The 25,296-nt window shown below is 45.7% G+C and overlaps 1 long non-coding RNA gene across 1 annotated transcript; it reads right to left on the reverse strand.

Moving 5' to 3' along the window:
- Positions 1-1,200: 1,200 nt before the first annotated feature.
- Positions 1,201-4,830, reverse strand: LOC118210954. The gene is made up of 2 exons (XR_004761937.1): positions 4,756-4,830; positions 1,201-1,357 (listed from the first exon to the last, which is right to left on the reverse strand). It is a non-coding gene; the product is annotated as an uncharacterized LOC118210954 (long non-coding RNA).
- Between the last annotated feature and the right edge of the window lie 20,466 nt (positions 4,831-25,296).

Raw genomic sequence — 25,296 nt, forward strand, 5'->3', positions numbered from 1 at the left:
AAGCGTAGTTAGGAGTGTAATAGTTTTGTGAAGCGTGCAACAGTGATGGCGTGAGAGTTGGAACACTGCCAAAACGTCGTGGACGATTGCAAAATTGTTTTCATGATGTCCCATCCCCATACAAGAAAACATAAGAGAGTACAGAGTATAGAAATACATACAAGAGTTAAAATACACATTTAGGTACTGTACCACATTGAGTGACAATATATTTGCATTATTTTTTAATCTGATGGCAATGTCCATCTTAACCCTTCATAAGGGGCTTATTTATATGCTTTATAATGGACAAAATGCATGTTACTCATTTTTGGAGAGATTTTGGATATGTTTCTGGACCCCTAGATATTTTAGATCGCTGTACTGACGGAAAGCTTGTAATTCCCACTTGAAAATGATGTAACAGTGAGTTTCTTGAGACAAAACAGTTGATTTGCAGTGAAATATGTGAATATGTTGTGATTTACAGCAATGCATAAACATTTTGGATAGGTTTGGAGATGATGGGTACACTGCTTAGTTTTTGCTTCATAAATCTATAGTAGTTCTACATATCCACCCTTAGATTTTATGAAATTGTGGTCAAGAAGTTTTTTTTATCATTTATTTTTATTGAAACACCAAAAAATTACAGGACAATACAACAGGTTGCCGAATACAATGCTCTGTCTGTGTAGGTAGTAATACCTACACAGACAGAGCATCCTTATTTAGCTAGAACATCTTTTAAATTAAATATCAATTTGTCCACATTAATATTGTGTCTGGTCGTGCATCATTGAATCTTGCTGATGACAGTTCCAGGTAAGAAATGTCCAAAAAACTGCGAAGCCAGTGAGTACTTGAAATATCATGAGAGGGTTTCCAACGCTGGACTACAATCTTCTTAGCTGTAGTCAGGCCTGCCAGCCAGACTTTGCGTGTTTTTTCCGTAAGGGACAAGTGGCCCCGGTTAGTTCTGTAAGGGTACTAATAACCTTCCCCCAAAAATTAAAAACCCCTGGACACTCCCATACAACATGTATAAAGGAGCCAATGGTTCCCTGGAGCAAAATGAACAATATGGGTCAGGTACCAATCCATTCGATGTCTAATTCTTGGTGTTAGATATGCTCTATGACAAAATTTCAAATGTATATACTGATGTGTGGCAAATGAGTGCCACCCCTCCTAACTCAAACACACTCACGGGAGACACTGTTTCCAGTTCGTAGCACTTGCGTGCTATTTTATTTAAAGCCCGTGGCTTTTTCTCGGTTACAAGAAATCAAGAGCGCTTTTTCTCTCGCCGTCTTCTCGCCGGCGCGTCTCTCTCTCCCTCCGGCTTCCGGTCGTGCTTTTAAAAACCCCAGGCTCACTGTTGAAAGCAATCAGAGGCAATCAGCGCAATTAAACAATTAACAGTTATCGGCGCTGATTACCTCCAGCTGACAGTTGTGACGAAGGGTCCGAGAGCCGCTCCTCTCACTCTCTCTCTCTCTGCAGCCGACGCTCAAACCACGCCCACTCCACCACATACCCCCACCGCCCGACTTAGGCCGGGGAGCCATCCGGCTGATGACCAACCCCCCCCCCCCCCCCCCCCCTCCTCCTGGGGGCGAGAGAGGAAGTCCGCCACGACCATCCGTGCACCCGGTCTATGGATCACCTTGAAGTTAAAAGGCTGCAAAGCCAGATACCACCGAGTGATCCGGGCGTTGGTATCCTTCATGCGGTGGAGCCATTGGAGGGGGGCATGGTCCGAACAGAGGGTGAATGGGCGACCCAGAAGGTAATACCGGAGGGCTCCGACCGCCCACCGAATGGCGAGGCACTCTTTTTTCCACCGTGCTGTACTTCGCCTCCCGTTGTGATAGTTTTCGGCTAATGTACAGCACAGGGCGGTCGACTCCCTCCACCTGCTGGGTCAAAACCGCCCCCAGCCCTCTGTCCGACGCGTCGGTCTGCAAAACAAAAGGGAGAGAGAAGTTAGGTGTGAACAAGAGCGGCTCCCCACAGAGAGCTTCTTTTACCCTCTCAAACGCCCGCTGGCACGGCTCCGTCCACTGGACCGGATCTGAGGCACCTTTTCGGGTTAAGTCAGTTAGGGGGCTGGTTAGCTCAGAAAATGCCGGGATGAACCTTCTGTAATAGCCGGCCAGCCCCAAGAACCTCCTTACCTCTTTTTTTGACTTGGGTCGGGGACAGGCTGCACCCGCAGTGGTTTTGTCCACTAGAGGCCGCACCTGTCCACTTCCCCAAGTGGTACCCCCAAATACCGTACCTCCGCTCGGCAATAGCACACTTCTTTGGGTTAGCCGTGAGCCCTGCCTGCCTTAATGACTCGAGCACTGCCCCCACATGCTGCAAATGCTGCCTCCCAGCTGTTGCTATGGATGATGACATCCATCCAGATAGGCAGCAGCATAACCAGCATGCGGACGCAATACCCGATCCATTAGGCGCTGGAAGGTGGGCAGGGGCCCCCGAATAACCCAAACGGAAGTGTCCTGAATTGGTACAAACCATCCGGAGCGGAGAAAGCCGTTTTTTTCCTTAGATTTGGCAGATAAGGGAATCTGCCAGTAACCCTTGGTTAAATCCAGCGTCGAAAAAAATCGAGCCGTGCCAAGCCGATCCAAGAGCTCGTCGACCCGAGCATTGGATAAGCATCAAACCGTGACACTTCATTTACCTTTCTATAATCCAGCCAGAAGCGAATAGACCCATCAGGCTTACCGTACCAGCACGATGGGGCTACTCCAGGGACTGTGGGATTCCTCTATTACCCCAAGCTCTAGCATTGCCTTTATCTCTGCCTGAACCAATTTCTTTTGTGTTCCGGCAATCTATAGGGGCGGGTCCGCACCGTCACCCCCTGGGGAAGTCTCTATATGGTGGTGTATGAGGTGCGTGCGTCCTGGTATGGGAGGAAAACACATCAGCAAAACGCTTTGCAACAAGGCAAGGTATGTCTTCTCTGATTCGGTGAGAGATGGTCATCTGAAAGGGTTGAGATCTGATTGGATGAATTTGGTACCTCCGGACCCCAGCTCATCTCTCTCCTTATCCACCGTAACCAGAGAGACAGCCACCTACCTCCTTCCACGCTTTCAGGAGATTGAGGTGATAAATCTGTTTTTGCCCCCTCTCTATCAGTACGCTCTACTTATAGTCAACCTCTCCCACTCGCCGTGTGACCGACAAAGGGCCCTTGCCACTTGGCGAGTAATTTAGAACTAGAGGTAGGGAGTAACACAAGAACTTATCTCCCGGTGAAAATTGCCGTAGTTTAGCTCCTCTGTTGTAGTGCTGTTGCTGACGTGCCTGCGCCTCGAGCAAATTCTCCCGTGACAACTTACCCAGTGTATGGAGTTTTGCTCGCAGGTCCAGCACGTATTGTAATTCATTTTTACTAGGACTCGGACCCTCCTCCCAGTTTCTTTAACTAGGTCCAATATCCCCGGGGTTTCCTACCGAACAGTAGTTCAAAGGGAGAAAATCCCGTGGAGGCCTGGGGAACCTCCCGCACTGCAAACACCAGAGGAGATAACCACTTATCCCAATTACGGCTATCCTCATGAACGAACTTCCGGATCATAGACTTCAACGTTCTATTAAACCGCTCAACCAGCCCATCCGTTTGGGGATGGTACACGCTAGTTCGAATAGAACGAATGCCCAATAAACCCGTACAGTTTCGCGTAGTGTGCGTGACATAAACTGGGTGCCCTGGTCAGTCAGAATCTCTTTCGGGATTCGACTCGGGAGATTATTTGAAACAATGCCTGCGCAACACTTTTTGCCGAAATGCTGCGCAAAGGAACTGCTTCGGGATACCTTGTCGCATAATCACCAGAACTAAACACGAAACGGTATCCCTGCGTGCTCCGATCAAACGGCCCGATGAGGTCCATCCCCACTCTCTCAAAAGGGACCTCCATTAGCGGAAGGGGCGCAAACGGCGCTTTTGGTATAGCCGGGGAATTTACGAGTTGGCATTCAGGGCACGACGCACACCACCGACGCACGTCGGCCCAAATGCCCGGCCAATAGAGCGGGCCATTATCCGGTTCAGTGTTTTCTCATACCCTAAATGACCAGCCATGGGGTTAAAATGAGCCGTCTGAAAAACCATTTCCCGAGAGCTTTTAGGCACCAGCAATTGGGTGATTTCCTCGTTAGTCTGAGTGTCACGACACACTCTGTATAACCTATTCCCGAATTATTACAAAATACGGGTGAGTGAGTGTTGCATCAGGGCGCACCTGTTGACCATCAATGGACATCACGCGGTCAAAGGCAAAGCGTAGGGTGTCATCACGCGGACTGCTCGAGTGGGAATCCTCCATGGGGCGAAACACCGGTACCTGCGGAGTCTCCCCCCGGAGGCTCCACTGGTGCCGGCTCCCCCTCTGCCGTGTCGGACGACCCCGCGTCACCAATGACAGCAGCACACACATCACACAGCCTACCCGTCGTGAACGCACCCCCCCCTACCTTACCAGCTGCCTGGCGAAACCCCGGCCAATCAGTGCCTAAAATCAGAGGGTGCGAGAGGCGGGAGCTAACCGCAGCCTTATTTTATGCTTTTTTCCCTTGACACCGAATTTCCACTGAGACAATAGGATACTCGTGTAGATCCCCATGCACACACCTTATAGATACCCTTGATGCTTCTAACAACGCCTCGGGTCGAACCAGGCTTTGTCGAATCATGGTCTGCATAGCCCCTGAGTCCAACAGCGCCTGGTGTTCACTCCCTTGAATCCTTACCGGAATACAGTACGCTCCGTCTGGGTCGGGAGCGGAGGTGGGCGGGCCGACAACACGAACCACCTGCCCCACCTCATGAGCGGGCACTCTCGGCGCAGGTGGACCCGGTTGTCCGCACCGCCAACACCCCGGTCCGGGCGTCTGAGGAGCTCTCTGTGGTTCGAACCCCGCCGCCACTGAGCCTGGGCTGGGGAAACAAAAAAAGGGTTGTTACGGAGAAAGGAGGGGGGTTTGGGCACGGGGAAGGGAGGAAGGAAGGGGGGGAGGAAGGGAACGAGGAGGGGCTCTCTCGGCGCGGAGCCGTGTCTGCCCGTCCTTGCTGCTGCTGCTGCTGCTGCTGCTGCTGCTGGTGCTGGGACTGGCCGCGGGGTAGAGCGCCAGGTGGTCCTCCGCCAGGGTGACGGCGGCCGCCAACCCGGTCGGGTCGATGGCACCTCACCCAGTTCGCTGTTTCCCCCGGGAGGCCATCGATAAACCGTTCCAGTGTCACCAGCTCTACCACTCCGTCGGCTGACCGGAGTTCCGGTCGGAGCCACCGTCGGGCCATATCCAGCAGTCTCTGGGCGTAGGCGAATGGCCGGTCCTCTCCTGCCAGAGCCGTCTGTCGGAACCGCCGCCGGTGCTCTTCCGGGCTGTACCCAGGCGGTCCAGGGACCGCCTTCTTTAGGTTTAGGTCGACAGCCCGCGCGGGTGGGGGGTAAGCTGTGCGCCGCCTGTTGGGCTTCCCCAGTCAAGAGGGGCAGGAGGCGGACGACCCACTCCTCCTCCGGCCATTGACTCGCCTTCGCTGCCACTTCAAACCCCTCCAGGAATGCCTCAGCATTGTCCTCCGGGGTCATTTTAGGCAAGTGAAGAGCTACGGGGGGTTTGTTCTGGTCGCTCGCGGGAGCTAGTTTCTCCCGCAGCAGCCAGCTGCAGTAGAGCCTGCGTCTGCAGGGATGTCTGTGCTCGCAGAGCCTCAAGTTGCTCGGCGTGCATCAACCGCCTGCCTCTCTTGCATTGCTGCCATCCCCTCCAGCATCCTCGCAAGCGCTATCACTGGCTGTGCCGGTTCCCCCTGCTCCTGGCTGTGTTCCATTTTTATTTTTTTTTCTCCTTTGTGCAGTGTGTTTACTTCGAGCCTCCCCGCACGGGCCACCACTGTGGCAAATGAGTGCCACCCTCCTAACTCAAACACCACTCACGGGAGACACTGTTTCCAGTTCGTAGCACTTGCGTGCTATTTTATTTAAAGCCCGTGGCTTTTTCTCGGTTACAAGAAATCAAGAGCGCTTTTTCTCTCGCCGTCCTTCTCGCCGGCGCGTCTCTCTCTCCCTCCGGCTTCCGGTCGTGCTTTTAAAAACCCCCAGGCTCACTGTTGAAAGCAATCAGAGGCAATCAGCGCAATTAAACAATTAACAGTTATCGGCGCTGATTACCTCCAGCTGACAGTTGTGACGAAGGGTCCGAGAGCCGCTCCTCTCACTCTCTCTCTCTCTGCAGCCGACGCTCAAACCACGCCCACTCCACCACATGATGATTTGGGTTTTTCGAAGCACTAATAACATTATCTCACATTGCATCCCAGTCTAACTCTTGTCCCAATTCAGATATATCCCTATCCCAAGCTTTCATACCTGATGTAGACATATATTTCTGGGAGTTTAAATTATCATAGATATTACATTACATTACATTACAGGCATTTAGCAGACGCTCTTATCCAGAGCGACGTACAACAAGTGCATTAGTTCAAGGTGCAGAGGTGCAAAAGAAACACACTAGAGTGAAGTAAAGATCGTAGTGCCAGAAGTGACCACATAGATCAGGACTCCAACCCTGTAGGGTAACCTGTTCAGCAAACAAACAAACAATCCTGCCAAGTACAAACTAGCACTGAAATCACATTTGCCTAACCAGAATCAGACAAAAACAATCCTGCCAAATAAAAACTAACGTGATCGCATTAGCCTAACTAGGTACATTGAGCTAAACTATAGGCTAGGGAGGGGTGGGGAGAGGTGCAGCCTGAAGAGATGAGTCTTTAGTCTGCGTTTGAAGGTAGTCAGATTCTCTGCTGTTCTGACCGCCACGGGGAGGTCATTCCACCAGCGAGAGGCCAGGACAGACAGCAGACGCGAGCGGGAAGTACAGACACGAAGAGGGGGAGGTGCCAAGCGTCCAGAGGTGGCAGAACGGAGAGGTCTGGCTGGTGTGTAGGGTCTGATGATCCTCTGGATGTATCCTGGTGCTGACCCCTTAGCTGCCTGGTATGCAAGCACCAAAGTCTTAAATTTGATGCGAGCCATAACAGGCAGCCGGTGGAGGTCAGTGAGCAGGGGGGTGACATGGGAATGGCTGGGGAGGTTGTAGACTAGACACGCTGCAGCATTCTGGTGAGCTGCAGGGGTCTGATGGCGGATGCTGGCAGACCAGCCAGCAGCGAGTTGCAGTAGTCCAGGTGGGACAGGACCATCGCTTGAACCAGGAGCTGGGTTGCGTAGGTGGTGAGGAAGGGGCGGATTCTCCGGATGTTGTACAGGAAGAACCTGCACGTTCGACTCACCGCCGTGATGTTCTGGGAGAGGGACAGTCTGTTGTCCATCACCACTCCAAGGTTTTTTGCGGTGGGTGATGATGACACCACGGTGTCCCCTAGGGAAATGGAAAAGTCAAGGAGGTTAGAGGATGGAGCAGGGATGAAGATCATCTCTGTCTTACCTGGGTTCAGCTTAAGATGGTGGTTATCCATCCAGCTCTGGATGTCCCTCAGGCAAGCAGAGATGCGAGCGGAGACCTGTGTGTCAGAGGGGGGGAAGGAGAGAAAGAGTTGGGTGTCATCGGCATAAAAATGATAGGACAAACCATGGGCAGAGACAGGACCAAGAGATTAGGTGTACAGGGAGAATAGGAGGGGACCAAGGACTGAGCCCTGGGCAAGGGGGCGAGGTGCCGATACTGCACCAGCCCAGGCGACTTGGAAGGAGCGACCGGAGAGGTAGGACTCGATCCAGTCTAGCGCTGTGCCACAGATCCCCATAGCTGCCAGGGAGGACAGGAGGATGGGGTGGTCGACTGTGTCGAAGGCATCAGAAAGGTCTAGGAGGATCAGGACAGACGAATGAGAGGCTGCTTGTGCGGCGTGAAGCGACTCACTGACCGAGATGAGTGAGGACTCTGTCGATTAGCCAGGTCTGAAGCCGGACTGGTGGGTGTCTAGGAGGTTGTTCAGTAAGAGAAAAGAGGAGAGTTAGTTTGAAGCAGCTCGTTCAATTGTTTTGGATAAAAAAGGGAGAAGGGAAACAGGACGGTAGTTCTGGATGACGGAGGGATCCAGAGTGGGCTTTTTCAGCAGTGGGGTGATGTGGGCCAGCTTGAAGGAAGAGGGGAAACATCCAGAAGTCAAGGAGGAGTTCACAAGGGAGGTGACAAACGGGAGGATGTCAGGTGTGATAGTCTGGAGGAGAGAGGAAGGAATAGGGTCAAGAGCACAGGTGGTAGGGCGGTGGGAGAGTAGGAGCTGGGAAACATCAGAGTCGGTGAGGGGAGAGAAAGTGGAGAAACAAGGGGATGGAACAGAGAGGGGGGAGTGGGGAAGGGTGGCGGTGGACGTGAAGGAGCTGCGGATGTCTGCAATCTTCTCATCAAAGAAAACCACGAAGTCATCTGCAGCGAGGGAGGACTGAGGTGGGGGAGGAGGAGTGCTGAGGAGAGAAGAGAAAATGGAGAACAGTTGATGAGGGTTAGAGGCAGATTTATTAATTTGTGTTTGATAAGAATTAATTTTAGCAGAGGTTACAGCAGTAGAAAATGTAGCTAGCAGAGACTGGTAGGCAGACAGGTCAGATTGAGCCATGGATTTCCTCCACTTTCTCTCTGCTGCACGTAGGCTGGCCCGGTTGGTTCGGAGGGGGTCAGACATCCACGGACTGGGAGGGGACAAGCGTGCCGGCCTGGAGACTAGAGGACAGAGAGAGTCAAGTGATGAGGAGAGCGAGGAAGACAGAGCGGAGGATGCAGAGTCAGTGGGAAGGTTGGAGGAGGATCTTGAAGGGGGGAGTGAAGCAGTGACACTAGAAGCGAGAGAGGAGGAAGAGAGGGAGCGGAGGTTACAGCAAACCATGACAGTAGGAGTGGATGGAGGGGAGGGAGGGAGGGAGGGGAGCAAGAGGGAGGGAGAAGGAAATGAAGTGGTGGTCGGACTGTCGGATATATGACACTATCTGTTTTGGAGCACTCTGTATCCAACTTAAAATAGGATGATCTTTTAACACCAGGAGCGCCGGACCGTTTCCTGGCATTGAAATAACTTTTTGCGCGGCCTGGGTCATATGACACATTAGCCTTCAAATGGGAAATGTTCGCATTGTTCGCTAGATGGCGCTTATTAGACACGAGCTGACAAAGTTTGCCAGCCCATTGTCCTAATGAAATATTTGCGAGATTTTAGACTGTCAGAGTAAGTTATGTTTTAGTTATGGCTCGGCATTCTAGTCAACACATTGTTGCAATATAAATGTATTTAGAATAAACAGTATGTCTGTATGAAGAGAATGAGTCATGAAAAGCTAACAATAAACAGATAGTAGGGAGGTCAAACCTGTTTTGGCAATCTTTCAAAAAACAAATTTGACAGTTTATTCTTCATGCATAATGTCATAAATGCTAATAATCAAAGAGGCTAACAACATATAAATCGCCAATTTGCCAGAATATAACTGTATGTCTGTATAACTGCTGTCTGTCCTGGCCCCTTGCTGGTGGAATGACCTCCCCGTGGCGGTCAGAACAGCAGAGAATCTGACTACCTTCAAACGCAGACTAAAGACTCATCTCTTCAGGCTGCACCTCTCCCCACCCCTCCCTAGCCTATGGTTTAGCTCAATGTACCTAGTTAGGCTAATACGATCACGTTAATTTTTATTTGGCAGGATTGTTTTTGTCTGATTCTGATTAGGCAAATGTGATTTCAGTGCTAGTTTGTACTTGGCAGGATTGTTTGTTTGTTTGTTTGCTGAACAGGTTACTCTACAGGGTTGGAGTCCTGATCTATGTGGTCACTTCTGGCACTACGATCTTTACTTCACTCTAGTGTGTTTCTTTTGCACCTCTGCACCTTGAACTAATGCACTTGTTGTACGTCGCTCTGGATAAGAGCGTCTGCTAAATGCCTGTAATGTAATGTAATACAATTTTTAAAATTAGCCGCTTCCCTCCGCATGTGATCACTGTCGTTGGAGGGAAACGCATCATCACCCGTGCGAATTTTAGGGTCGGGTTTTCTGTTTTATAAAAATACATGTAAAAAATATTGTTGTTCAAACAAGTTTTTTCCGGTGACCAGAAAACATGTAGGCTACACTGGCAAGCAGGTCATAGCTAGCTGTGACTATTCGACTGGGGATTCGAAATCCAAAGACGGCACATGTCTCTGATTCATCGTAATTACAAAAAACACCCATTCGTAACACTGAATAATACCGCACTGTACATAAGACCATAGCAAATATATACATGCAAGAATCCTGTTGTTCAAACAAGTTTTCGGGCGTGCTTCTATAGCGTCTTGAGCAATATGCAAATGATATCGTAACGATATGGGTGCGTCTAATCCAATCAGCAGTGCCAATAACAACAGCATCTCAGTTGCAGGCTGACGTTCATAATAAAAATCATGCACTAACAGATGAACACAGAACAATATGCTTTTATGCTCCCTACAAAACACAGCAGAAAAAGTGGGATTTCAAAACTGATTACAGTAGACCTACAATATATCGCTTCAGCGCACACAGAAAGTCACATTGAGACTTTGCAACAAAGTAAAAAGACGAGACATGTGTCTTCAGTAATTTGCTTTATTATATCAAAACCACTAGCATACAGCACATTGTTAGGAAGTTGAAATGATTTTGAAAATATAACGTTAGCTAAATATATAGCTAGCAAGCTGAATTATTTAGAATCACCCCTCAAATCAATAAATAAAAAAATCTATATAAAACATTTGCAATATAGCTGCTGGTAATGCGGTAACGCCGTCAGCATTCAAGACAGAGCTTGGGTTGGATTTTTGTACATTTGCCACAGACAAGTCGTTTACACTTGTCACAGAAGTTTTGTTCCCTCCACATCTGGATACCTGGCAGCATTTTCTTTTTAGTGACCGCTCTCGCTGCGGTGTGTTGGGGGTTTCTGGACGCAGAGTGGCGCTAGGACGGTACGCCGCGGAGCTGCCTTTGCGGTCATGTGATTTGCATGCAACTCCTTGGCCAACTCAAGAATAAATCTTCTTCGACTAATTGTTTTGTCCATGCATTGCGTGTACAAAACATGGGCATTGATTGCAGCCAGATCCAAAATGTTGTAAAAAACGGCAACTGGCCAATGACGAGTGCCCCCCCTTGACCGAATACAGCCTGGTCCAAAACATCCACTCCCATTTTTGTTGCGTTGTAATGGGCGATTGTTTCTGGCAGTTTTTTGGCATCATTGGCTGCTATCCAGAACTTTATCCCAAATTTATCTGGTTTAGTAGCTATGTACTGCGTGAAGTGGCACCGCGCTTTAGTTGGGAACAACTGCTCATCAACAGTTATGTTTTCTCCAGGTATGTAACACACAGTATTGTTGCTTACAAATTTGCTCCATATTTCGGAAATAATGGCAAATTTGTCTTTCTCAAGACGTGTTGCCCTTGTGTCCTTGTCTTCAAATCTGAGATAGCGCATGATGTCCCAAAACCTTTGCCGCGACATGGGAAATCAATTTTTCAATTAAACTAAGTCTGAAGACCAAAAGTCTTCTAAATTCATACTTTTACCGCCAGTGATGCCTCGTAAATACAGCAGTCCCACGAAAGCTTTCAATTTGTCGACTGACAGGTCCCAGTTTTCTGCCCCATCTCTGTGGGCTTCTGCCACAGTATGCTTGACAATCAGCTCCCACATCGGAATGTCAATCAGACATAGCAGACTGCTCAGCGGACTTCCAATGTTCTCCTTGGCACACCGTGTGGGCCCAGCCTTTTCCCGTAAGACATTGCAGGATGGTGCTCTGCCCAGAGCATTACCAGCAGTCTGTTCGACCCAAACTGTCCCATCGTTTGCCCTTACCTCTCTCTCTGAGACAAACTCAGTCGCAGTAACAGTCGCAGTCTCAGTCTCAACTTCAGAATCAGATTCAGAAGCTGAATCAAATTCAATATCGAGCTCCAACTCCTCATCGCCTGAATCCATTTCACTGGCATTCTGAATCAGGTCCAAAGCTTGCTTGGCAGAGTATCTCTGTGGTCGTATGTTCATCTTGTCAAGCGATACCAAACCGAACTGGTCGCCAAAATAATCATGCTTCTCTTTTATAGCCATATTTTCGTAGCCCAATAATAATTTGAATAGAAATTAAAACAGCCCCGCCCATGCCATTATAGTTTCAGGTGTGAGGGGCATGGTGTGGTGCGTGAAAAGCTAATTCCTTGATAGGATGTAACATCCATAACATGTTACATTAACAATTTTTTCGATTAAAACTTTGATAATTATATAGATGCCTAAATTTGAATACTCTGCGTAAAAATTAAAAAAGTTGCACATAATAGCAACATCTGCAAACGTGTAGGATATCTGTTTCCATTGTGTGGTATTTTAACATGGATGCATTTCATTTTAACGCTTATATAAATTTTTCCACTTGCATAACTATGTAGGACTATGATTTTCGTTTGTATGAGAATACAAACGAAATGCACAGGCATTTTAGAGAAATGATAACGAAACGATCGCAATATTTCAAATATTTTAAAAGAATATAAATAATGATACATTTATTCCTGGTTTTTTGACGTGGTTCTTGCTTGGGCTGTCAATCCTATGATAGTGTAAGAAAATTGTTCATCACGTGCCGAACATTAGTAACATTAGTGGTAGCAACCTGTTTCTCCGATTGGTAACTGTAAATGTATTGCTGAAATTGGAATAGTAATTATGCGGACAATTAGTTTCATAAACTCCATAAACTCTATCAATGGTTGCGTGGACATGGTAAAGCACACAGACGCCTATATTCCCACGAAACGCGTCCTGATAGTTTATGCATGTGCTGTTGCATCTACGCAGACAGTGTGAGCAGTCTTCTAACACAGTTCCTAACGTGCAAGGCTCTAATTTTTGAATATGAAACAAGGTCCGGACCTATTATGACTAGAAATAAAACAAGCAAAAATGTGACATTTATATCTTTGTTTTGGGCATTTATTTTTTTACTACTCAGTAGGCCTAGAAGGCCTACTCATGATAATAGCTTCAAAAAAAACTACCAGCTATTCACGCACGATCGTTCACGCTCATCCATTGAATTGCCCCTCACCCCTCCCCCAGCACCAGAATACAGAATTCTTCAGCTGCCTTTAGCGAAACCAGAGCTGATAGTTTTTTTCTCTATGGCCCTGAGCCAAACTATCAGTAGGTGTGAATGTTCAGCTTCGCAGAGGGGTGTGATTTTCTTCCTCTCCACGACACCAGTGAAGGCGATTGGAGACTTCACCTCAATAGACCTAACTTTCAACTGTGAAAACAATATTTAACATTTTCCATTCAATCTATGGATAAGCAAATGTATTTATTGATATCAAATCAATAAATAAGAAAATCAATATAAAACATTAGTAGGCTAAATGTTAATAGTAAACATAAAACATTAGTAATAACAAGCCCAAATCCGCAATAGCTGCGACCGAGCATGCATCAACAGGAGGACACTATTGTGGACCAACTGACCAACAAACTAAAGAGCTGCTCTATGCCGCGGAGTTTGTAAGCTTAGCTGCCTTTGCCATCATGTGATTTGACATTGCAAGTTTGGTCGATAGCACATTGCTCAAGATGCCGTCTCATCTTTATACGTGCATGCATGAATATGTGCTTTCGTTTCTAAGTAAGTGAAAAATTACGGTCAGAATAACCATGCTGTGCCATGCTTCGCTAAAGCATCTGAAGTTTTCTGTATTCTCGGGTGGGGGAGGGGTGAGCGTTGAATGTTCCATACAGTTCAGTGGTCTTACCCTTACCCTTAGATTGACATGTGAATGTCCCACTTGAGAATGGTTCACTTATGCCACGTGTGAAATCTGGCCCCCAGGGAACATCGTAGGCTTTACAGGCTGACCTTATTCTGAAATAGAAGAAAAGAGTGTTTATCAACATTATATTGAGAGACAAGTTCTTGAAAGTTAAGGATATTGTTTGCCCCATTAATATCTTGAAGAGTTGTAATACCTTTATCCTCCCAAACTTTGTTAGTGAATGGTTTCCCCCCAGATAAAAGGTGATTATTGTTCCATATCGGAGATGACTTACACCATACGCTTTTAAATTTTAGGAATTTTTCTGCTGTTCTAAACCCTTGTAGCATATGAGTTAAAATTGGACCGTAATATAAACCACATTTTTTGGTAGATATACCTATAAGGAGAAAATCCTTTAATCTTATTGGTGCTATTAATTCTTGTTCCATATTTTTCCAAGATGAGATTTTATCTTCCTCCATCCAATAGCTGAGACTTCTTAATACAAATTCCCAGTGATACAGTTAAATTTGGACATGCCCATCCCCCATTTGACTTTTTGAATTGAAGAGCTGACCATTTTATATTTGGTCGTTTACCATTCCAAACATAGCATCGTAGTAAGGAGTCCAGTTTTTGCCAATATCCTGCTGGAGGTGCAAGTGGGATCATTGACCTGATAAAATTAATGCTGGGGTAAGATATTCATTTTGATGACTGATATACGGGCTGGGACTGATGCTGGCAGTGTCTCCATCTTTTAATATCTTCTTCTATTTTTTTTCAAAATTAAAGAATAATTGTTTTAGCTATAGACGATAGGGAAGTGTTAACTTTAATACCCAAGTAAAGGACCTCTTTTGTAACATTAATTACTTTTGTCTGTATTAATCAGCATCAGTGCTGATTTTGACAAATTAACCTTGTATCCTGAAAGATATCCAAAGTGCTCCAGTGTTTTTAAAACAACGGGGAGAGTTTGTTGAACATCTGCCATATAAACTAATGTGTCGTCCGCATAGAGTGATATCGAGTGTGATGTTGCACCTATTGTAATAGAAACAGTCCTCAGATTTCCCCTAATTAATTGTGCAAGCGGATCGATGGATATATTAAAGATTGAAGGAGACAGAACAGGGCACACGGCAAGGGGACCCTCTATGTCAAATAAATCTGGTAAGCCTCCTCCCACACATACCCGGGCTGAAGGATTAGCATACAGTGTTTGAATCATATTGATAAATTTATCTCCGAACTTCTTTTAGAACCCTCCAAAGATGTGGTCATTCAAGACGATCAAACGCCTTTTCAGTGTTCAAAAATAGCAAGCCACAGGCAGGTGGGATTTTATGTGTTGCACTCAGTATGTGGATCAGAGGTGAGACGTCCCTTGATAAAGCCCATTTGATCTAGGCTAATTATTTTCCCAACCACTGTCTCAAGTCTACTGGCTAAGACTTTGGAAAATAAGGTTGGCATTTATCAATGAGATTGGACGATGATTGGCACATTCCAAGGGGTCCTTACCGGGTTTGGGTATAACAGTGATCAGGGCTGTATTTAAATCTCTATGGAAAATTCCATTTTCAATAGCATTGTGGGAAAACAGGACCCAGACTGGGCCAGAAGAGCTGGGTGTTCTCCTCACACTGTTGAATACTTCTTCAAAATATACACTTCACAGAGTCTGATGCAACTGGATTTACCTGCAAGGTAATTCAAAAATAACATGCAAGAACCCGGGCTGATCTGCTCATATCAATGCAAATACTCTCAAAGCATTCCACAAGACACTTCACAGAAAACACATAATACACACAGACAAGACACACACACAAGACATACAAGACATACTGAACTCCCCAGGGGCCGAACACTCCCTTTTATCCTATCTTGTTAGCTCCTCCTGTTGTGGAGCTCAAGCTTGGACTTCCCCACATGCTTACATCATTTTTACTTGACTCTTTCCCCATACATCATTGTTTCTCATTTTTCAGACACCATTATTTACAACCCTTCCTTTCTTTAATTAAAAAATAGGCTCTTCTCTCTTCTCTTATCTAAGTCTTCCTCCCCCTCATTCCCTTCTCTTATCTAAGTCTTCCTCCCCTTCTTGGCGTAAGAGATGTGTTCACCTCATTTATCTCCTGCTGGATTTTATCATTCACAACACGTTTGTATGAAAGGCCTAGTTTGTATGCCAGAAGCTGTGCTTTCATTGTATATGGACTTTTACAGCTTGTGTTTTATATTTAATGCAAACCTCTACAGATTATTACTGTTTTGACCAAGATCTGGCCGTTGTTAGTTCTACATATACTTCTTTTGTTAATAATATACTCCATCTTGGTGGTGATGGTTGGTGATCTTAAATGCGTTTCCTTCCCACAACATAGTTTAGTGTTTCTAAACATACTGGTCCAAGAATATCCCAAAGTGCTAGTGTGGTGTGGGGATGGCTGGTTTAAGCAGCCACACCTGCCCTGGGTCAAGCTAATTAGACCTGGCCAATTGGATAATTGGCCAGGCTAATTGGACCCAGGAACAGGAGTGGCTGCACCTGTGCGTAGTGAGGTAATCACTGCGCACAGGTTAAATCTGCCATCCCCACCCACACCAGGGAGCTCTCTGTCATGACAGGGTTTAAGATCTGCTCACTTGGCTGTAACATCTTGCCAAACCCTCATCAATAAATCTGGACTGTTGGAACATCATCTCCCTGTGTCTCTGTGCTGGAGGGCCCCTAGGAAAGCCACTTCGGTGGCCTGTGGCAGGCGTGTTTGCCACAGTGGCGCCCAACGTGGGGCTCCTCCGGCACAGCAAAGAGGCACAGGAGGGCCAGCCAGGAAGCACACTGGAGGAGGGGCGGCTGAGGTGTTCCCGACAGGGCTTCGGGTGGATCCTCCGGGCCAAAAACGGGGAGCGGAAGATGACCAGGGAGGGGAAGGAAGCGATCCTCAGCTGGGACGCTGAGGAGCTGCACCTGGCCGAGAAGGCAGGTCAGCGACGGGCGGTGCACGAGAGGTGGTCGCGCCGTGAGCTGGACTTGGCCGGGAAGGCGGGTCAGCTACGGGCGGCGCACGAGCGGTGGCCGCGCCGTTTTGCTTCCTTCCTTGTCCATTTGGTGGTTTTTAGTTCTTTGTTTGGCCTGGTTGGTTTGCCCGGAGCCCATGAGGGGATAAGCCTGCAGCCGCCCACCAGCAGAGCCGACTGGCGGCCACCACAGCCACGAGGGTTCCTGGTCCCCAGCGCCACAAGAAGGCCAGCCCACCAGCCCACCAGCCCACCAGCCCAGCCACCCCACCACAGCCCCTGGAACAGCCCAAGCCGGTGACGCCCCCACCAGCCAGCAGAGCAGCCCAGGACTTCCCGTGCTCCGGGAGGGAGGAGGAAGAAGGGCTGCCTTGTCATCCGGGGGAGGGTCACAGCATGTACTGGACTGTTCCGGGGCCACCCACCCTGACTTTTTTTTCAGCGTGTGTAGAGTGTTTATTTTTTGTCTTTTGCTTTGTTGGGAGTGGGGGGGGGGGTAGGCTTCGGCCAGTGATTCTCCCTGGCCTCAGTTTGGCGTTGGGGGTATGTGGTGTGGGGATGGCTGGTTTAAGCAGCCACACCTGCCCTGGGTCAAGCTAATTAGACCTGGCCAATTGGATAATTGGCCAGGCTAATTGGACCCAGGAACAGGAGTGGCTGCACCTGTGCGTAGTGAGGTAATCACTGCACACAGGTTAAATCTGCCATCCCCACCCACACCAGGGAGCTCTCTGTCATGACAGGGTTTAAGATCTGCTCACTTGGCTGTAACATCTTGCCAAACCCTCATCAATAAATCTGGACTGTTGGAACATCATCTCCCTGTGTCTCTGTGCTGGAGGGCCCCTAGGAAAGCCACTTCGGTGGCCTGTGGCAGGCGTGTTTGCCACAGCTAGGTAAAGTTCCACAGGTATGTCAGCTATACCTGGCGTATGGCCCTTGTTTGTAGCTTTGACTGCTTTAAGTAGCTCATCTAGTGTAATAGGAGAGTCTAACGTTTTGGTGTCCTCTAATGACAACGTAAGGAAATCCAATCCACTAAAAAATTGGTGAAGTCATCTTCAGAAGGAACTGAGTCACTTGTATACAGTTCTTTAAAGTAATAATCTCAAAGATTTTCATTAAAATAAATGTCTTTTAAGTCACTATCTATCGCTGCATTGGGTAACACAATGGTGATTGAGCCTATTTTTATATTAATTTATACTATTATTATTATCATAATTCATGATTTAAAAACTTGGTGTCTGTGGCGACATTCCCGGGAAAAAATCACAAGCGGCGCACAGTTAGTGACGTGTTTTTCATCACCCATCAGTGGTTGGCCCGCCAGAGAGGGTAGGCGGAACTAACGCAACAGGCTCGCTCTTCAACTTGTGTGTGAGCGGTGTACAGTTTTTTCCGGTGTCTGCATGCGTTACAATAACAGAGAAGGGGGGGTTGGGGGAGTTATGGAACCCTAAAAAGTTTTTGTGTCACATGAGAGATCATATTATTTGTTGATGTAGATTTCGTATTACATTTAATGACAATGTAACTTTACTAAATTACATAGCTATTTGCACAGCTAACGCTAGCTACCGGACCAAGAAAAGACAACATTAGTTTAGACAACGTTGCACACAGTATCCATCTCTCATATCAGGTAACGTTGCGTTAGCTAGCTAGCTAATGTAATTAACACAATCTAATGTCGGCTAAACAATTAGAAAAAACGCTAGCTAATGCTACCAACCGGTACAGACCTCACAAACCGTCTCTCGAATGCAATGCTACCTTGTTGCAACGTTGCAGTGTAGCTAACTTAAGACCAGTTCAGATCAATGATTCGCAACGAGACTGGGTGCAACTTGCAAAATTTCCAAGACGTCTGATTGTAAACGTTCTAAAACTGCACTTGGCGATTTGACAAGGACGGTCTTTTAAAACCTCAGGGCAGGCAACGGCTCTGTACTAACCAGTTCACACCGCTGCAATTTTCTCTGCAACGTTCTAAAACCATTTCGCCTTGTTGCGAATCATTGATCTGAACTGGCCTTAACATTACTGTTATTACATTGCCATCGAGTTCATCAATATATTATAATGATCGAATAAAGCTGGGTATGTGGAGCAGAGCCGGGTCTGATTTCTGAAGACGTCATGCAGGAGAAAACTAAATAAAAGAATACGGCAGTATGGATTAGCATTGTTATTATTTTATTACGCTTCCTCATATGTTCCTTCAGCCTTTATGCCCTTTTTGATGAAATCTCCTTGTTTTGTTTTATTCTTCTTGTTCTGATTGCTAATTTAACACCCAGCTCAGCTTTATTCTCGAACAGTTTAGCTAGCAAAACCAGAAACACCAGGGGTAGCATTTTGCAAGGCAGTTGTTTCAAAAATACCACACAACAATCATTCACGAAAAAGACTGCTTATTGTGCACAAGATACATAATTGCACGAGCCACAGCGAATCCTGCAAACTCTTCTCTGCAGTGTAAAGATCTTCATACCGGGCAAAAGGTGGATAAAGAATGTTTGCAGAAATTGATCATCACTAATTCTACCCCAGGTTTGCTACGGCATTTCAACCCGGCTCGGCAGTGTAAAGACATCTTGAGTTAACCTAATTTTAGACAACAAATGAGTATGTACATAACGTTTACTTTTAACAACCGTTTTTTATTCAGTAAATAGTAAGTGTTATAGTTGGCGTGCCAACTGACTGACTCACACAGGCGACACTGGTTGGATCCGGTTGGATCTATGGGAAGTGAGGTCCAAAAACACACCTGCAATTACCGCTTCTCGCCATTGGCAACGCCATAGAGAACGAAACTGAAATCTTTGAGATTGTCACTTTAAAGTAATTCTTGAATGTCTTGTTTATTTCCTCATTTGAGAATACTACTCCACGTTTAGTACATCTAATCGCTGGTATGGACCTTTTAGCTTCTTGTTGTTTGAGTGTTAGCGCCAAAAGATGGCTCGGTCTGCTGCCTTCTGCATAATACTTATGTTTAGTTATATGGATCATATATTCTGCCCTGCGTCTTAATAAATCATTCAATTCTGCTTGTTTTGTTTTGAGCTCGTTTTCTTTTGTTATAGTGTATCTCCTTTTAAGATCATTCTCCAAAACATTACATTGTTCTTCTAGGGTGGAAATCTTTTGAAGCTGGTTTTTATGTAGGTGGGACCTAAACCATATGGCGTTATTTCCTATGAAACCCTTGATGGTGGCCCAAACTACTGTCATATCTGAGACACTATTTTTGTTTAAAGTTATAAATTCAGTCAGCTTTGTTCTCAATTGTGTTAGAAATTCATCGTTTTTTAGAAGGGTGGAGTTAAATCTCCATCTAGTAGCCTTATTTTTGATATTCCCATAATTAAAAGTAGATGTGACTGGGTTGTGATCAGATAGATGTCTGGGCAAATATTCTATTGAGTGTACCGAAGGCAGAAAACCAGAGGATGTAAGAATGTAATCTATTCGAGAGAAAGTTTTATGTCTTGTGGAGAAGAAGGTATAGTCTTTAGCAGATGGATTATGCACCCTCCACACATCAATTAAGTTTAAGTCCTTTATAAAGAGATTAAGTGCTTTGGACGCAGATTCTTGAGAGCTTGATAGAGTTGAAGAAGATTTATCAAGGTTATTGTTTACAAAAGCGTTCATGTCCGAACCAACATATAGTTGGTAGTCACTTAACTTCAATAATTGTGAAGTAATTGAGGGAAAAAATTCAGGCTCGAATATAGTTGGAGCATATAGGCTAACAAATGCAACTTTTTTGCCCTGAATGGACGTACAGCAAAAAGCCAGACGCCCTTCACTGTCGGAGCCAATCTTTTCAATTGATACTTTTATGCTACGTCTCATTAATATCATAACTCCTTTTGTACGAGTACCATCGGCTGATGCCACAATAGGTTTATAAAAATGGTTTTGAACCCTGGAAATGTCATTAGGCTTAAGATGTGTTTCCTGAAATAGTGCAATATCGATCTTCTTTCTGAGTAAGAAATCTAAAATCTTTGAACGCTTGTAGGGAGAATTTAGTCCTCTAACATTAAATGATACAATATTGAAACATTCCAATTTATCTGTGTTGTTAATATTGCCCTGGATCTGTTGTTGTGAGTTGGTGGTGGAGCCCTGAGTTACCCCCCTCCCATTTAACCCCTTACTTTGTAACATCTGTGAGTGTCACTTAGCAATGGCAAACACTGAACACTGACTGCCCCCCCTCTAGCATCACAAAATTAGAAAGGCAAAACGGTTCCCATAGAGAGTCATTTAAAAAAGAAAAACAATAACACCTAGTCAAAGCCATTAAACTATCTAATTAAGACCATTTCCATCTCAAAAATAGTATAACACATAGTCAGTGAGATGCTCAACAGCTCTCTTGTGGGAGACTGTTTTTTTAATAGACCGTCTCTTAACGATGACTTCAATGACGTCATATCTCGCACCCAGGAATGTAAACAAGTTTACTGGAGGCATAAGCCTAAATGAACATGTGCAATTAAAGTTATTTAGAACAAACTATTGCTTTTCCAGCTTCTTTCGTGATAAAGTATAACATTTGGGTGTGTTGAATATCACCTTGGAAATAAAAGATATATTCTGGACGGACTTATAACTCATTACCATGTTATCCTTGTAGTAACAAGTTAACTGAGCCATTGCATTAGACTCTAGCCTGCAATGCTCAAAAATAAATTGGCCCCTTATTTAACTAATTTAACTAAGTAGAAAGAATGATTTTCCAATGAGATAATAAACATAGAACATCACACATAGGAAGTTAACTTGCCCATGTCTGTTAGATTGTGAATACAGGCTGGTCAGAGTTCTTAATGCTGTTCCATCTCCTCCTGAGGAACTTGTGCTCTTTGCCCAGGATCTGCTTCCATACCTTCCAGCACCGATGATTTCAGGGCTTCTTTCGCCGCCTCTGCCGAGTTAAACAACATCTTCATGCCCTTGTGATTCACTCTCAAAATCGCTGGATATATAAGGAACGAGATGATCCCCTTCTGCTGAAGCCTAGCGCGGATCTCCTTGTATTTCTGCCATTCCTGTGTCGTCCCCGGACTGTAGTCGGCGAAGAATTGCAGATGGGTACCGTCAGGGAGAGTAGGTTTGGCTTTCCTTGCGCCCTCAAGGATAAGCTGTCGGTCGGTATAGCGTAGAAGTCTGAAAACCATGGTCCGCGGTCTCGAAGTGTTGTTAGAAAAAATCTGATGTGCTCTATCGATTTCCAACGAAATGTTATGAGAGCTCTCGAGCGATGGGATTTGATTAGGCAGCATCTTCTGAAGATATCCTATCGGATCACCACCCTCAGCGCCTGTCGGTAAGTTGACCAGCCGCACATTGTTTCTCCTGGATCTATCCTCCAAGTCGTTAAGCTTCTTCCGTAACTTAGTCACCTCCGCGAGACAGGAGCTAGTATCTTTCTCGTTCTTGCGCAATAGCCTGAATGTTGTCCGTCTTGTTGAAGTCAAATTTTTTAGCATGGTTGTCCGATTGTTCTTTTAATGATTGGAGGATGTTGCCATTCTCTACCATATGCTTCTCTATGGGGTCGAGAGCTTTTTCAAGCAAATCCTTTAGCATGTTGGCTACCGTTTCTTGCAGACATTCCATCTCTGTTGCCATTGTTTGCTTGATTAGCATAGCTATTTCCTCGGGTGAATCGCTAGCTTGGTGCCGTCTGCTGAAATCTTGTTTTTTAGTCGAACTTGGATCTTTTTTTGAGGCTATGTCTTTAGTTAAACCTTTCTCCAAATCAAACTTGTGTTAATACTGTCTATGAGCCCAAATAAACATGAAAAAGGAGGGTTTTATGTCAGCGCTCAGTGCCGTGCTGCCATTTGCCTTGTAAACACCTCACAGCTAGACCAATGAGGGTTTGTAGCTGGAGGGGAAGGCACCGCGTGTTTTCCCTTGGCTGGTGTGATTCAAAACCGGAGATGTTAGTTATTTTTCCTCTGTTCGTAAGAACAGGGCACAATTATACTTAAGAATGCACTGGTTCCATCGCCGGAAGACTTAAGACTGGCCTGAAACGGACCAGTAGCATTCTGGTTACTCTCCGTTCGCAAACGGGGCTATGCTGTCATCAGAGATATATCCGATCTGTCGCCGGACTGTCAATATTCCAATGGGAGCATCAGAATATTCACAAATGCGTGGAACAACACATCAAATATATCCATGACCACAGCAAGAAAGCGTAACAGTTACTAGGTTTTACCCTCGTGTTAATCTGACTCCATATTAAATGATAATTTAAAATTTGGGTTTAACTATACGTGGAACTTGGGAGTGGTTACACTCGACTCTATCATTCCTCAATATATGCTCCCGGGTTTAGCACTATTGTTAAATCTCAGTTCGGTGAATAATCCAGAGGGTAGGAGGCTGACCACCATAATACATGCCTTCCTTACATGGATAGTGCATCGATAGTTATGAGCCCAGGACGGTGCGTATCTATCGGGCTCCTTAAGGCGTATTTTTGACAAGAACCGGCGTGCAACGCCCATGGGTCCTCTTGACAAGAACCGGCGTGCAACGCCCATGGGTCCTCTTAAGTCAAAACACCAGAACCAATACCACCAATCCCTTAGCGGGCAGATCGTGGTCGCCTATCTAACTTGAAAACCCCACTAAAGACGTTTGCTGTACTAGACCCCTGATCAGTAGGTCCTAGTCATAATTGTCCCCCTGAGTATTTAAGCGGAATTTCGGCTGAAAAGAAGATAAAATGGATTAGAGTCATGAAGACCACGCAAGTTAAAAATAAGAATTTATTGAACAGGCAGGTAGGTCATTAGCTTCAAATTCAAAATCAATTATAAGGTTTAAAAACATAAACACAGAGTAAAAAGTTCTTACCCAGCCTGTTTAGCTACACACAGAGCACAGAGCATGCGCAACGTGGGGAAGTCGTTTGCGATCTTCCCCGATTGCTTTGTCTCCCTTCCTTTTAAGCCAAATCCCGCGTTTGGTCTAGGCGGCATTACCATAAATTAACCTGGCCGAATCATAAATCTCGAATTCCGGCCCCCACCATTTGGAGGCGGTTGTTCAAACAATTGGTGGGGAAATGGGGAAAAGGAGATGATTACCAGAGAGGACATTCCATTGTGTTAGTTTTTTCCTGAGTTTCTGTAACTATGTTTTATTAAATTCTATTTGGTATGAAACATATTTCATTCAATTGCTTGAGTGTAATATTATGGTGCAGTTGTCATGAAAATACCCTTTTGTTTAACCATTTTACATGCAATCCATGTTATTATTACATAAGGCATAATACAATAATATAATGAAAACATGTGTATGGTTTGTACGGTTTTCCGGGTTTTGTAAATAGGCTTAATGACCCTTAATGGCCCCCAACACATACCCCCACAACCATAGACAAAGAGATCAGTTCCCCTTATCTTAGTTGTGTCCAGATGGCAACATTCCAGAGGCCTGGTGATTGTCTTATTGACCCCCAACACACACCCCCACAACCATAGGCAAAGAGACCAGTTCCCCTTATCTTAGGTGGGTCCAGAGGGCAACATTTCAGAGGCCCAATGGCCTGCTCATCCCGGGGAAATCCGAGTAACTGATGTGTGTAACTGATTGTTTTATCACACGGCTCTGGGTTCTTTGAAGTCCAGTGATGAGTCGGCAGGGTCATTCAAATGCCAGCCTTTTCTGGGTCCCAGTTTGACTTCCCTCTTACAGCTCCCCCCTCTGGCCCAATGGGGGACACTTCAGAAAGTCCTCCCAAGGGGTCAAGGACACTTTCCCAAATGGTTGGTGCCGGAGGTCCAGGGTCGTAGGGCTGATGGTGGGAATAACTGGGAAGGCTGATATCAAGGGTTGTGTGGGTTGAGGTGTGTATGGTAGGGAGCGGATCAGATGTTGGAGTGAAGATGGGAACTTTTGCGCCCCAGATGACCTGTTGCACTCCATTCCATTCCAGTCGGGGCCAGCCGTGTTCTTAAGCACAGGAAAACTCACAAGACAGCTGACAGTGACGTAGGAACTTTGTACCAGGAGGTGTCCTCTCGATTGAATCTATATGTTTTTTGTCCTTCTCATGGTAATATCCTTTGTAATTTTGTATAAACTGGATTTGGGAAATTAAAAAGAAAGGAGACAAACTCAATACATTTTGTGTGGATGGTTATGGAAAGTGATAGTATGAAAATAAAGAACATACAGTATAAAAATAAAGAAAAACACAAAAATCATAATTTAAGACATGTAAGACAAGTAGTGTTTGGAGATTGTAGCATCCTTAAGTCTGTGAGAGATTTTAAAATTAATGTGAAACTTGTCATTAACATTAACAGAAATACCATAAATATTAAGAAAATTTCACAGACTTCTAAAACATTTCCCAGAAGGGACCTACAAATCCCCCTAACCATGAGGTGTTAAACTCTTTGCCTGTAGTTGTG

The sequence above is a fragment of the Anguilla anguilla genome, chromosome 1 (assembly GCF_013347855.1).
Source record: "Anguilla anguilla isolate fAngAng1 chromosome 1, fAngAng1.pri, whole genome shotgun sequence".
Lineage (NCBI taxonomy): Eukaryota > Metazoa > Chordata > Actinopteri > Anguilliformes > Anguillidae > Anguilla > Anguilla anguilla.